This window comes from Drosophila virilis, chromosome 5 (assembly GCF_030788295.1).
Source record: "Drosophila virilis strain 15010-1051.87 chromosome 5, Dvir_AGI_RSII-ME, whole genome shotgun sequence".
In the NCBI taxonomy this organism is placed as follows: Eukaryota; Metazoa; Arthropoda; class Insecta; order Diptera; family Drosophilidae; genus Drosophila; species Drosophila virilis.
The window spans coordinates 15,775,294-15,789,188 of record NC_091547.1 but is presented as its reverse complement, the minus strand read 5'-3'; the positions used below and the strand labels follow the sequence as shown (position 1 = coordinate 15,789,188).

Genomic DNA, 13,895 nt, shown 5'->3' with positions numbered 1-13,895 from the left:
GAAACTTTCTGTGCATCTACCTGCTAGTCATTTCTGTTCGCCTGGTATTTTTGCAAAATTTTTAGTTAAAATGTTTTTTTTTAGAGCGGTGGAAATATGTCGTTTCAAAACGACATAATCTCATATAACCATTATCATGGCGGAGTTATGTCGTTTTGAAACGACATATCTCCGCCGAAATTTTCTGTGCATCTATCTGCTAGTCATTTCTGTTCGCCTGGTATTTTTGCAAAATTTTTAGTTAAAATGTTTTTTTTTAGAGCGGTGGAAATATGTCGTTTCAAAACGACATAATCTCACATAACCATTATCATGGCGGAGTTATATCGTTTTGAAACGACATATCTCCGCCGAAATTTTCTGTGCATCTATCTGCTAGTCATTTCTGTTCGCCTGGTATTTTTGCAAAATTTCTTGTTAAAATGTCGTTTTTAGAGCGGCGTTTAAAACGACATAATCTCACATAACCATTATCATGGCGGAGTTATGTCGTTTTGAAACGACATATCTCCGCGGAAATATTCTGTGCATCTACTTGCTAGTCATTTCTGTTCGCCTGGTATTTTTGCAAAATTTCTAGTTAAAATGTTTTTTTTTAGAGCGGCGGAAATATGTCGTTTCAAAACGACATAATCTCACATAACCATTATCATGGCGGAGTTATGTCGTTTTGAAACGACATATCTCCGCCGAAATTTTCTGTGCATCTATCTGCTAGTCATTTCTGTTCGCCTGGTATTTTTGCAAAATTTCTTGTAAAAATATTGTTTTTAGAGCGGTGGAGATATGTCGTTTCCAAACGACATAATCTCACATAACCATTATCATTGCGGAGTTACGTCGTTTTGAAACGACATATCTCCGCCGAAATTTTCTGTTCATCTACCTGCTAGTCATTTCTGTTCGCCTGGTATTTTTGCAAAATTTCTTGTAAAAATGTTGTTTTTAGAGCGGCGGAAATATGTCGTTTCAAAACGACATAATCTCACATAACCATTATCATGGCGGAGTTATGTCGTTTTGAAACGACATATCTCCGCCGAAATTTTCTGTGCATCTACCTGCTAGTCATTTCTGTTCGCCTGGTAATTTTGCAAAATTTCTTGTACAAATATTGTTTTTAGAGCGGTGGAGATATGTCGTTTCAAAACGACATAATCCCACATAACCATTATCATGGCGGAATTATGTCGTTTTGAAGTGACATATCTCCGCCGAAATTTTCTGTGCATCTACCTGCAAGTCATTTCTATTCGCCTGGTATTTTTGCAAAATTTCTTGTTAATATGTTGTTTTTAGAGCGGTGGAGATATGTCGTTTCAAAACGACATAATCCCACATAACCATTATCTTGGCGGAGGTATGTCGTTTTGAAACGACATATCTCCAAGGAAATTTTCTGTGCATCTACCTGCTAGTCATTTCTGTTCGCCTGGTATTTTTGCAAAATTTCTTGTAAAAATGTTGTTTTTAGAGCGGCGGAGATATGTCGTTTCAAAACGACATAATCCCACATAACCATTATCTTGGCGGAGTTATGTCGGTTTGAAACGACATATCTCCACGGAGACATATCTCCACATGACAGACATTAATTGGCTGAGATATTACAAAAAATGAACGGAAAAGTGTTGATTTTCGATCCAAACCCGATTTTGACAAAAAACATGATTTAACCCCTTACTTTTTGGTCATTTTGGGTCAAAATTTTGATGTTAAAATTTTTGATGACAATCGATAGTACTATTAATTACGAGCCTAAAATGGTATAAAATTCCAAAATCAGACATTAATTGGCTGAGATATTCCAAAAAATCATCGAAAAAGTGTTGATTTTCGATCCGAACCCGATTTTGAACAAAAAACGTGATGTAACCCCTTGCTTTTTGGTCATTTTGGGTCAAAATTTTGATTATAAAATTTTTGATGCCAATCGATAGTACTATTAATTACGAGCCTAAAATGGTATAAAATTCCAAAATCAGACATTAATTGGCTGAGATATTCCAAAAAATCATCGAAAAAGTGTTGATTTTCGATCCGAACCCGATTTTGAACAAAAAACGTGATGTAACCCCTTGCTTTTTGGTCATTTTGGGTCAAAATTTTGATTTTAAAATTTTTGATGCCAATCGATAGTACTATTAATTACGAGCCTAAAATGGTATAAAATTCCAAAATCAGACATTAATTGGCTGAGATATTCCAAAAAATCATCGAAAAAGTGTTGATTTTCGATCCGAACCCGATTTTGAACAAAAAACGTGATGTAACCCCTTGCTTTTTGGTCATTTTGGGTCAAAATTTTGATTTTAAAATTTTTGATGCCAATCGATAGTACTATTAATTACGAGCCTAAAATGGTATAAAATTCCAAAATCAGACATTAATTGGCTGAGATATTCCAAAAAATCATCGAAAAAGTGTTGATTTTCGATCCGAACCCGATTTTGAACAAAAAACGTGATGTAACCCCTTGCTTTTTGGTCATTTTGGGTCAAAATTTTGATTTTAAAATTTTTGATGCCAATCGATAGTACTATTAATTACGAGCCTTAAATGGTATAAAATTCCAAAATCTGACGTTATTTAGCCAAGATATTCCAAAAAATCATCGAAAAAGTGTTGATTTTCGATCCGAACCCGATTTTTCTGTGCATCTACCTGCTAGTCATTTCTGTTCGCCTGGTATTTTTGCAAAATTTCTTGTAAAAATGTTGTTTTTAGAGCGGCGGAGATATGTCGTTTCAAAACGACATAGTCCCACATAACCATTATCATGGTGGAGTTATGTCGTTTTGAAACGACATATCTCCACGGAAAGTTTCTGTGCATCAACCTGCTAGTCATTTATGTTCGCCTGGTATTTTTGCAAAATTTCTTGTAAAAATGTTGTTTTTAGAGCGGTGGAGATATGTCGTTTCAAAACGACATAATCCCACATAACTATTATCTTGGCGGAGGTATGTCGTTTTGAAACGACATATCTCCACGGAAATTTTCTGTGCATCTATCTGCTAGTCATTTCTGTTCGCCTGGTATTTTTGCAAAATTTCTTGTAAAAATGTTGTTTTTACAGCGGTGGAGTATGTCGTTTCAAAACGACATAATCCCACATAACTATTATCTTGGCGGAGGTATGTCGTTTTGAAACGACTTCTCTCCACGGAAATTTTCTGTGCATCTATCTGCTAGTCATTTCTGTTCGCCTGGTATTTTTGCAAAATTTCTTGTTAATATGTTGTTTTTAGAGCGGTGGAGATATGTCGTTTCAAAACGACATAATCCCACATAACCATTATCTTGGCGGAGTTATGTCGGTTTGAAACGACATATCTCCACGGAGACATATCTCCACATGACAGACATTAATTGGCTGAGATATTACAAAAAATGAACGTAAAAGTGTTGATTTTCGATCCGAACCCGATTTTGACAAAAAACATGATTTAACCCCTTACTTTTTGGTCATTTTGGGTCAAAATTTTGATGTTAAAATTTTTGATGACAATCGATAGTACTATTAATTACGAGCCTAAAATGGTATAAAATTCCAAAATCAGACATTAATTGGCTGAGATATTCCTAAAAATCATCGAAAAAGTGTTGATTTTCGATCCGAACCCGATTTTGAACAAAAAACGTGATGTAACCCCTTGCTTTTTGGTCATTTTGGGTCAAAATTTTGATTTTAAAATTTTTGATGCCAATCGATAGTACTATTAATTACGAGCCTAAAATGGTATAAAATTCCAAAATCAGACATTAATTGGCTGAGATATTCCAAAAAATCATCGAAAAAGTGTTGATTTTCGATCCGAACCCGATTTTGAACAAAAAACGTGATGTAACCCCTTGCTTTTTGGTCATTTTGGGTCAAAATTTTTATTTTAAAATTTTTGATGCCAATCGATAGTACTGTTAATTACGAGTCTAAAATGGTATAAAATTCCAAAATCAGACATAAATTGGCACAGATATTCCAAAAAATGATCGAAAAAGTGTTGATTTTCGATCCGAGCCCGATTTTGACAAAAAACGTGACCCCTTGCTCTTTGGTCATTTTGGGTCAAAATTTTGATTTTAAAAATTTTTGATGCCAATCGATAGTACCATTAATTACGAATCTAAATTGGTATAAAATTCCAAAATCAGACATTAATTGGCTGAGATATTCCAAAAAATCATCGAAAAAGTCTTGATTTTCGATCCGAACCCGATTTTGATAAAAAACGTGATGTAACCCCTTGGTTTTTGGTCATTTTGGGTCAAAATTTTGATTTTAAAATTTTTGATGCCAATCGATAGTACTGTTAATTACGAGCCTTAAATGGTATAAAATTCCAAAATCTGACGTTATTTAGCCAAGATATTCCAAAAAATCATCGAAAAAGTGTTGATTTTCGATCCGAACCCGATTTTTCTGTGCATCTACCTGCTAGTCATTTCTGTTCGCCTGGTATTTTTGCAAAATTTCTTGTAAAAATGTTGTTTTTAGAGCGGCGGAGATATGTCGTTTCAAAACGACATAGTCCCACATAACCATTATCATGGTGGAGTTATGTCGTTTTGAAACGACATATCTCCACGGAAAGTTTCTGTGCATCAACCTGCTAGTCATTTATGTTCGCCTGGTATTTTTGCAAAATTTCTTGTAAAAATGTTGTTTTTAGAGCGGTGGAGATATGTCGTTTCAAAACGACATAATCCCACATAACTATTATCTTGGCGGAGGTATGTCGTTTTGAAACGACATATCTCCACGGAAATTTTCTGTGCATCTATCTGCTAGTCATTTCTGTTCGCCTGGTATTTTTGCAAAATTTCTTGTAAAAATGTTGTTTTTACAGCGGTGGAGTATGTCGTTTCAAAACGACATAACTCCGCCATGATAATGGTTATGTGGGATTATGTCGTTTTGAAACGACATACTCCACCGCTGTAAAAACAACATTTTTACAAGAAATTTTGCATGTCGTTTCAAAACGACATAATCCCACATAACTATTATCTTGGCGGAGGTATGTCGTTTTGAAACGACTTCTCTCCACGGAAATTTTCTGTGCATCTATCTGCTAGTCATTTCTGTTCGCCTGGTATTTTTGCAAAATTTCTTGTAAAAATGTTGTTTTTAGAGCGGTGGAGTATGTCGTTTCAAAACGACATAATCCCACATAACCATTATCATGGCGGAGTTATGACGTTTTGAAACGACATATCTCCGCCGAAATTTTCTGTGCATCTATCTGCTAGTCATTTCTGTTCGCCTGGTATTTTTGCAAAATTTCTAGTTAAAATGTTTTTTTTAGAGCGGCATGATAATGGTTATGTGAGATTATGTCGTTTTTAAATGACATATCTCCGCGGAAATTTTCTGTGCATCTACCTGCTAGTCATTTCTGTTCGCCTGGTATTTTTGCAAAATTTCTAGTTAAAATGTTTTTTTTTAGAGCGGCGGAAATATGTCGTTTCAAAACGGCATAATCCCACATAACCATTATCTTGGCGGAGTTATGTCGTTTTGAAACGACATATCTCCGCCGAAATATTCAGTGCACCTACTTGCTAGTCATTTCTGTTCGCCTGGTATTTTTGCAAAATTTCTTGTAAAAATGTTGTTATTAGAGCGGTGGAGATATGTCGTTTCAAAACGACAAAATCCCACATAACCATTATCATGGTGGAGTTATGTCGTTTTGAAACGACATATCTCCACGGAGACATATCTCCACATGACAGACATTAATTGGCTGAGATATTACAAAAAATCATCGAAAAATAGTTGATATTCGATCCGAACCCGATTTTGAACAAAATACGTGATGAAACTCCTTGCTTTTTGGACATTTTGGGTCAAAATTTTGATTTTAAAATTGTTGATGCCAATCGGTAGTACTGTTAATTACGAGTCTAACATGGTATAAAATTCCAAAATCTGACGTTATTTAGCCGAGATATTCCAAAAAATCATCGAAAAAGTGTTGATTTTCGATCTGAACCCGATTTTGACAAAAAACATGATGTAACCCCTTGCTTTTTGGTCAATTTGGGTCAAAATTTTGATTTTAAAATTTTTGATGCCAATCGATAGTACTATTAATTACGAGTCTAAAATGGTATAAAATTTCAAAATCTGACGTTATTTAGCCGAGATATTCCAAAAAATCATCGGACAAAGTGTTGATATTCGATCTGAACCCGATTTTGACAAAAACATGATGTAACCCCTTGCTTTTTGGTCAATTCGGGTCAAAATTTTGATTTTAAAATTTTCGATGCCAATCGATAGTACTGTTAATTACGAGTCTAAAATGGTATAAATTTCCAAAAAATCACCAAAAAAGTGTTGATTGTAGATCTGAACCCGATTTTGACAAAAAACGTGATATAACTACATGCTTTTTGGTCATGAAAGATGACTACGGCTCAGCTGATGATACTGATCACAAGATCATATACTTTTTTGATTCCTATGCGTTGCACATTTCTTGGCAAAGTTATGATACCCCTAACAAGGGTATAAGAATAAGAGAGCACCATGGGCAGAGCAAAGGCATCGTTTTAATCGCAGCATTTGCCCACTTTTAGAGGAATTAGCGACATTTGTTGGACGAGTCTAGTAAAAGCGTTGCTATTGGCAGCTTGGCAGCTCGGCAGCTGAATTCAAAGCAGCTCCCAGCTGGCAACGGGAATGTTGGGCAAAGCGACAACGAATGCGCATTCATCTCGCACGCTCACACTCACACCCACACACAGGCAGGCCCACACAGGCACACATAAGCACTCACCTCTCACAACATAGTCATACACGTGGCTGCCTGTCAAAGTGCAAACTTTTGTGGCGAAAAAAAGTGGCTCAAAGCTCACGAAAAAAAGCACTCTCTAGTGCGCGCAAGAGGGGACGTGAAGAGGAAAAAAAAAAGCTGAGCGGCAGTCAAAAGCGCCGCTTGTCGATTCTCAAAGTTACGTTGTTGTTGTTGGCAACCTTTTTAGCCTGTGCACTTGCTGCAGGGGGTTGAGGGGAATAAAAAAATGTGAGTGCAGCCCACAAAATGTGCGTTGTTGTTGTTGTTGTTGTTGCGGTGGTTCATGCTAGTTTTGTTGCTGTGGTGTGTAGAGGGTGGTTTAGGCAGTGAGGTGGGGCTTGCTTCAGGCAAAGAGCGAATGCATAAGGAAAACATGAAATGTTGCTCGGTAAATAAAAAAAATAAATGCGGAAATGGTATTGTAGGTAAACGTTTACAGCTGAAGAACATGGAATTGTCTTGGAAGACACAGAACCAACTTTACATTTAAAGAAAATCTAGGTATCATCAATGTCAAGATGGTAAAAGATTTTATCAATCTGTTGCATTGATTTGTAACGATTATGATCCGTAAAAATTATGAAAATTAAAAGAAAAATGGTAATTGCATGGCAACTATTACATCCATGTGAGCTTAAGGATAAGAACAGATTTCCTTAACATATCGAAGATTAAAGATCATTCTGGAGTGATGAATAATAATAATGGGTATGATTAATATACCTCAAAATACCAATTACGTCTTTTTATGCCAAATTTGAACAGCGGTCAATTGTTTCGGCTTGCCTATCCAAACTATTTTATTAAACATTTTCAGTTCAACCTAGCCCCATATATGTCAGGACATACGAAATGCTTTAGAGGCTGTTTTCGCTGATTTTATTGCCCGAACAGCCAGCACAATCATCATCATCATCATCATCCGAACTGCTGATCATTGCCCGGCCATCATCATATTCATTGGCAGTCAGGCAATGCGGCGAAATAGCAGTCGTAAACTTGATTGTAATAGTATAATTTTTTACGTACAAAAAAAAAAAAACAAAAAACAAAGCATCTAATACGGCCTTTTTGGGCCCAGTTTTGCGCCACTGCAAGATGATGGTCGTGTTCCGGGTGCGACTGTGGTCCGCATTCGAGTGAGTGTCTTTCATTTTCATGCAATTTTTATGTGCGCTCTATTCGTTAACGTAAGTGAGCTTATTTATAAGCAGAAGCCAACGCCCTGCACACTAATCCGCCCCATAGACCCTTCGTAAAGATTGCGAATCCTCCCGCCCATGCCGAAAAGTTATTATTATCCTTTTGTTTTAGTGTGCATCTGTTAGATACATATATAAATATACTTTTTTATGCCGACCTGACACGCCGACTACCCGTAGCTCATAGCCAGGGCCTCTGTACGGTACACGCATTGATTCATAATACATAAATAAAAATATTGCGTATACGCAGCGATGCCTGAACATCCTTTGCCATAAATTCTTATAAACGTGAAGCAGAAACACACACACACACATACACACGCACAAACGCACTCACGCAATGGCCGAGCGTCCAGCCAACATACACAAAGACGCCAAGTCATCAATCTTTTAGCATTTCACTTAGATATACGAGTATTTCCGAGTCGCCCTCAGGAACATCGCCATCCCGCCCTGCCATTACTTGCCCTTTCTGTTGTCTCGTATGCAGCCTTTCAATATTTGTGCATAAATATTAATATTGCATGGCCATGTTTATTTGTTTGTTCGCCATCGACCACGCCCTCTGAAAGCCGCCCTCCCTCTCTACTGAGTTTGCAGTGTATTCTGCGGCCACTTTTGCAACATTTTTTGCAAGGTACGCATAAAAGAATTGAATTTGTATTTAATTGCCCTTGTTAAATTGGGACTGAACATAAATATATATATCTTGTAAAAAAAAATTAGTAAGAGTAATCGGAAGTAACCGGCTGGGAAATACTTTGTAATCACAACTTCCCGCCATGCATATGTGTATACAAAAAAGCACAAATATATACACATAAGCACGCATATATAAATGTACATAAGCACACACATACACACAAGCTCGTACGCCGTATTTCGTCTGTTTGCTCTAAACTCTAGGAAATACATTCTTGAATATCTTCTGCTTATACGTTTCCTGTGAAATGTTTTTGGCTTAAATATAACAACCAAATGTTGTCCGTTAGTCTTAACATAGTTCTGAGAAGCTTGGAATATATTTTGTTTTTGTCGTAGCTGTTTTATAGTATCTATAATATACAGTAAGCCGAACCGGCCAACTTTACATATGGCAGGCTCATATAGCTTCAGCTCGTTATCCTGAACCACAACGAAAGTACTTGTCAACGATGCATCTTTCAATATTTTACTGATATTTGGAAAAGTGCATAATACACTCTGAATCGAAACACACTCTGATATGAGCTTCAATTTAAAATAACTGATAATTTCGGTATTTATTTATAGCAGATTGAAAACTTGTGCTTGAGAAATGTTAATCCAAGTCACTTTGGGCTGAACCACGAACAATCAATGAAAACCATATTAAAATACCACAAAAAGAACAGCAGGCTATAAAAATAAGGATACCAATCGTAATATAAAAAGTCCACAGTGGATAGTCAATGAGTTGATTCTTAGACGTCGTGGCTTCGTACTGGAATAGATCCCATTGTTTGACTGGATTGTAAGTCTTTTCCATTTTAACTTCGCTTTTAGTTCATCTTTTCACTTCAATACATATTAAATTTGTATGGCACACTAGATATGTCAGTCGACTCGACAGCAGATGTTGATCGTAGATCAACTAATCCTTTGCTAGACAGGGTCAACAATATTTTGGGCTAATCTCACCACAAAGCAGACGATCAGCATAAATATCAATATTTTCGATAGTCCTGAAGAGACGCCATAAGACTATGATAAAGAGTTCTTTTTAGTGCTCTCCTTTTTTTGTAGATTTCTATGCCGTGTACCCACATAAACTGTGTAAAAAGGCTGTAAAGACTTTGTGCGAATGTATGTAAAAGACAGTCTGAAGTACTGAAGTACCCTCGCATCTAATGTCTCATCTTTCCAAGTATACAACTCTGCTTTATTCTTAGCCAATCCATGCAAAAGGCTTGCCAGCTGGCCCCAGGCAACTGGTTTATGCAAATGTCTTGAAAGTAAAATTAATAGATGATTTCGCTTTAGGGAGAATATGGCATACAGATTGGTATATGGAAAGTACAGCCGCGGCGCAAATGTTCTCCGTGGACAAATCACAGCACATGTTGACATTAGCTGCGAATTATGGAAAGACAAGTGCAGCAGAAGACGAAGACCGTCGCGGGGATGGGGGCAGACACAGCGACAGGACGCAGGACATTGGGACACACTTGAAAAATACAAATGACACATTTTATTGATGTTAATTTAATGCAAGAAATAAAACAGGCGGCGCTGCAGCCAAAATAAAAAGAAGCCAGGCCCAGCCAGCCGAGACCGAAATAAAAGATTTGCATATAAACAGGCGTCGATACACACACACAAGCACACACTCACACACATGCACACATACAGTCAGACCAACTACGAGTACAGACAGAGGCATACGCCAACATTTGCATAACACACGGGCCCCGAAACTGTCATTGCCAAGGTTTTACATCCGCTTGCCGCAATCATAGTCTGTGTCCTCGAATGGGGGGCGCGGCATGCCGCCCGCCCGTCAATAATATTTATGGCGTCGACTCATTCTTAAAATGTCCGCGCGACATATGCAAGTGGATATTGCTCTATTTTCAAGTGGATTCCATTCCAATATAATGCTCTCGTAAGCGGCAAACGAATATATAGGAATATGTAAAACGCCGCCAAATGCTCGAAAATTCGCTTGTGCCAACATTTATTGGCATGTGTAAATAGTCCACAGACACTTAGAGGGGGTTGCTACCCATTTGCACCCTTCGCATTAGCATTTCAATATAATTGCAAATATTTGAATCGAATGTAAAGTGTCGCCTATGTACAAATGTGCTTCAATATTGCCAGCCGTAATTTATTACTAATTCGATTTAGGATAAGTTAACAGCGGGCTTTCGCATTGAGACTTAATGATTTCACGTAAAAATAAAAACTCATGGCTTACAGTCATCTATTTTACTTCAGTTTACTTTAATATTTGTGAATGTAAATTCAAAAAATTCAAATTCAAATTCAATTTTTCTTCTAATTTATGTTCTATCACGGGTTAATTTCCCAATGCAGGGTTGTCTCTGATAAATAAGTATAATATTCTCAAATGGCATCATAATACTCGCCATTTTTTAAACTGATTAAAAATGCCACCACTTTTGGCTAACTAAACTAAGATAACAAAGTTAACTCTTCAAAATATATTGATAGTCGCACTGCGCAAGAATGTGTGGGCATGTGTATCCTCATTCACCTCAGTGAGCGGCCTCTAAGCTTAGAGCCTCACGCCTTCGGATGCGATAAATAAAGATTTTTTAAGTATGTAAATGCCATAAATTATTTACACAAATCACCCACAAAGCTGGCTGCTTATGCTCAAAGCAGCGACTGTAGCCATCAATTGTACCCATCCAGTCGCAATCCCTGCGAATCTCATAGAATCAGAATCCTCAGGTTTGGGAACCCATTATGCGCCAAAGTAATACAAGTATTCGGCTCATTTTTGATAGATATGCTGGCATGCAGCGCATGTAAACATCGGCTTTCGGTTAATCAAATTAAGTGCAAGTTAATGGCGGTACAAGGCCCGCCCATCAGCTTGGATCGCCCAGCCGCCCATCAGAGTCTACCCTTGGCTCAAGAATTATTGCAGAACATCATTCGATTTTTCTCGGCTGCTTGAGTTGGCGCGTTTTGTTTGCGCACTCGAAAATGATGAATAATAAATTGCTAATCATAAATATTGCGAAATCAGGCGATGAAGTGAGCATTCAGCCATAGCTCGGGTCGCGTGAAAAATGGTTGCCACCCGGCCCCAAATGCCCTGCTTCACTAGCTGCTCTCTAAAGGAAAACAATACGAAAAGTACATATTGTTAAATTGAAAGGAAACAAATGTAAAATTTATACAGCTGCAGTGCCCCAATGCTGGCCGCAGCATGGAGTCCGGACCTGCCCCATAGAATCAGCTCATGCAAAATCAAAGATTACTTGCCATGGCATGGGAACGACGATGCTGGAGTTGAAGCTAAAGTTGAAGTTGAAGGCAGACCTAGTCAGGATGCCTCTCTAATGGTTAACAAAGTCTGCTCGATTTGCCATAAGGCAAAAGCGGTTTTTTCTATTATTCGTTGCATTAGCGAAGGTTGAGAACAAAATATTGTTCAGCTGTCTGTGTAGATCCGCAAACGTATTGATTGTTGAAATTCGATTTTCATTTAAGAATCTGTTCTTATTTTTATGTTTACTTGCTATTCAAATAGGACTTTATCAGTTGTCCTAAGCCACGTGTAATTAACAATATATTCAAGGCGAAAGTTTTCATTTTGGGCAATTCAATGTTTTATCTATTAATTATAGTAACATAAATCACATAACTCTCGAATTAAGCGTATTGATTTTGTTAGATTTTTACGTTATACGAACTGATCTAATCTGTACACCAAAGGGAAAGCGAAAGTAATGATTTGTTGATTAAAAGTTTTGCTGATATTTTGTGGTACTTATCAATGGGAAAACTTCGTTGATGTACACACTTTGACCATAATTTGCAAGGCTTACACACATTCAAATCCACAAGCCTTAGGTCACTTCGGAGACCAGTCAAGCCAGCCCGCAAAGTCGTGCATCGCCTGCGCCCGACACTGAAACAATCTTATCTGACAGCTACAATTACGAAACAGGCGATGTCTAGCTGACCTCAAACAATGGTTGTGTTGCCACACACGCTGACCCACAGTTAACCTTACACCCAACTGTCGGTAATTAGCGCTCAAAATCAATACATTCTCAAATGGAGCTGGTGCAAGCATCGCAATCAGGGAATCAGGGTTACGTGTGTGCCAGACAAATGCCATTGCGATTGTTCCGGAGCAATCAACAGAAGTCTGGGTCGGAGGCAGCAGCAGTAGCAGCTGACAAGTTTCTCATGAGGCGGCCAAAAATGTCGGCTAAAAATCACAACGGCCATTGGAGAGCCAAATGTACTAAAGTCAAGTGCAGCAGTGCGGCGATTACAGTCACAGTTCGTTAGCGCGGTCGAGAGGGTTGCGCCAGTGGCAGTGGCAGTAGAAAAAGTTGGCAGTAACGGTAACCAGTGGCGGTAGCAGTAAGTTGTGGTCTCAACTACTTACAACTATATTTTCTGCATTTGAAATCGCTAACAAAGCGCTTTTAATTAAATTTCCTGTTCGATACAAACGCAAAAGCATTGCCTACTTTCGTGCGGCCAGCAAGAAACTGTTGCACTAACACACACATACAGGCACATTTAACCACAAAATGTTGACTAAAACAATGGCAACAATAACACCAACAAGCAGCCAAGCAATTTACAGCATCTCACTAAGAAACAGCTGCGCACATCGAATCCTCAACGAACAAGAACAAGACAGTAAATGTTAACATTCCAAAACCGAAGTCTGAATATGCTTAACCCAGATCGTTTCGAAAATACATTAAAAATGGAACAGCAAATTTATTCATATTCGAAAATATTAAATTAATAATTGATAATTAGAAGTTTTTATATAATATATTTACTTCTCCAATATATTTCGGTTGCATCTCGGCAACTGTTTCCAGTGCACAAAAACGTAAAGTAATTAACATTAAGATAAATAAAATTACACAATTTTAAACTGTTTAACTGTGTAGTTAAGTCGTTGTTGTTGGAAAATTTAAATACTGCACTCAGTTCAAGTTCAATCAATAAATTGGATAACGTTTCGCGCTCAAATTGATTTCTATAGATCTATATGAAAAATAATTTGAGGCGTCTTTTACATTATTCGCAAAATCAAAGTGAAGTTTTATGTTTAGTCCGATTTGATTCAAACTAATTTTTAAAGCCTGCATAGGAACTTATTGAACAAGTGCTTTAGCTATTTGGGAAATTTCAC

At 37.4% G+C, this 13,895-nt stretch overlaps 1 long non-coding RNA gene across 7 annotated transcripts; it reads left to right on the top strand.

Annotated features, from left to right (window-relative positions):
* Positions 1-7,819: 7,819 nt before the first annotated feature.
* On the top strand, positions 7,820-10,302 carry LOC138911375 (uncharacterized). 7 transcript variants are annotated; one of them, XR_011416926.1, is made up of 4 exons: positions 7,820-7,996; positions 9,284-9,503; positions 9,582-9,835; positions 9,922-10,302. It is a non-coding gene; the product is annotated as an uncharacterized lncRNA (long non-coding RNA). The 7 variants fall into 7 exon arrangements; XR_011416924.1 differs by having other exon boundaries at positions 9,898-10,302; XR_011416927.1 differs by lacking the exon at positions 9,582-9,835 and having other exon boundaries at positions 10,013-10,302.
* Positions 10,303-13,895: the final 3,593 nt, after the last annotated feature.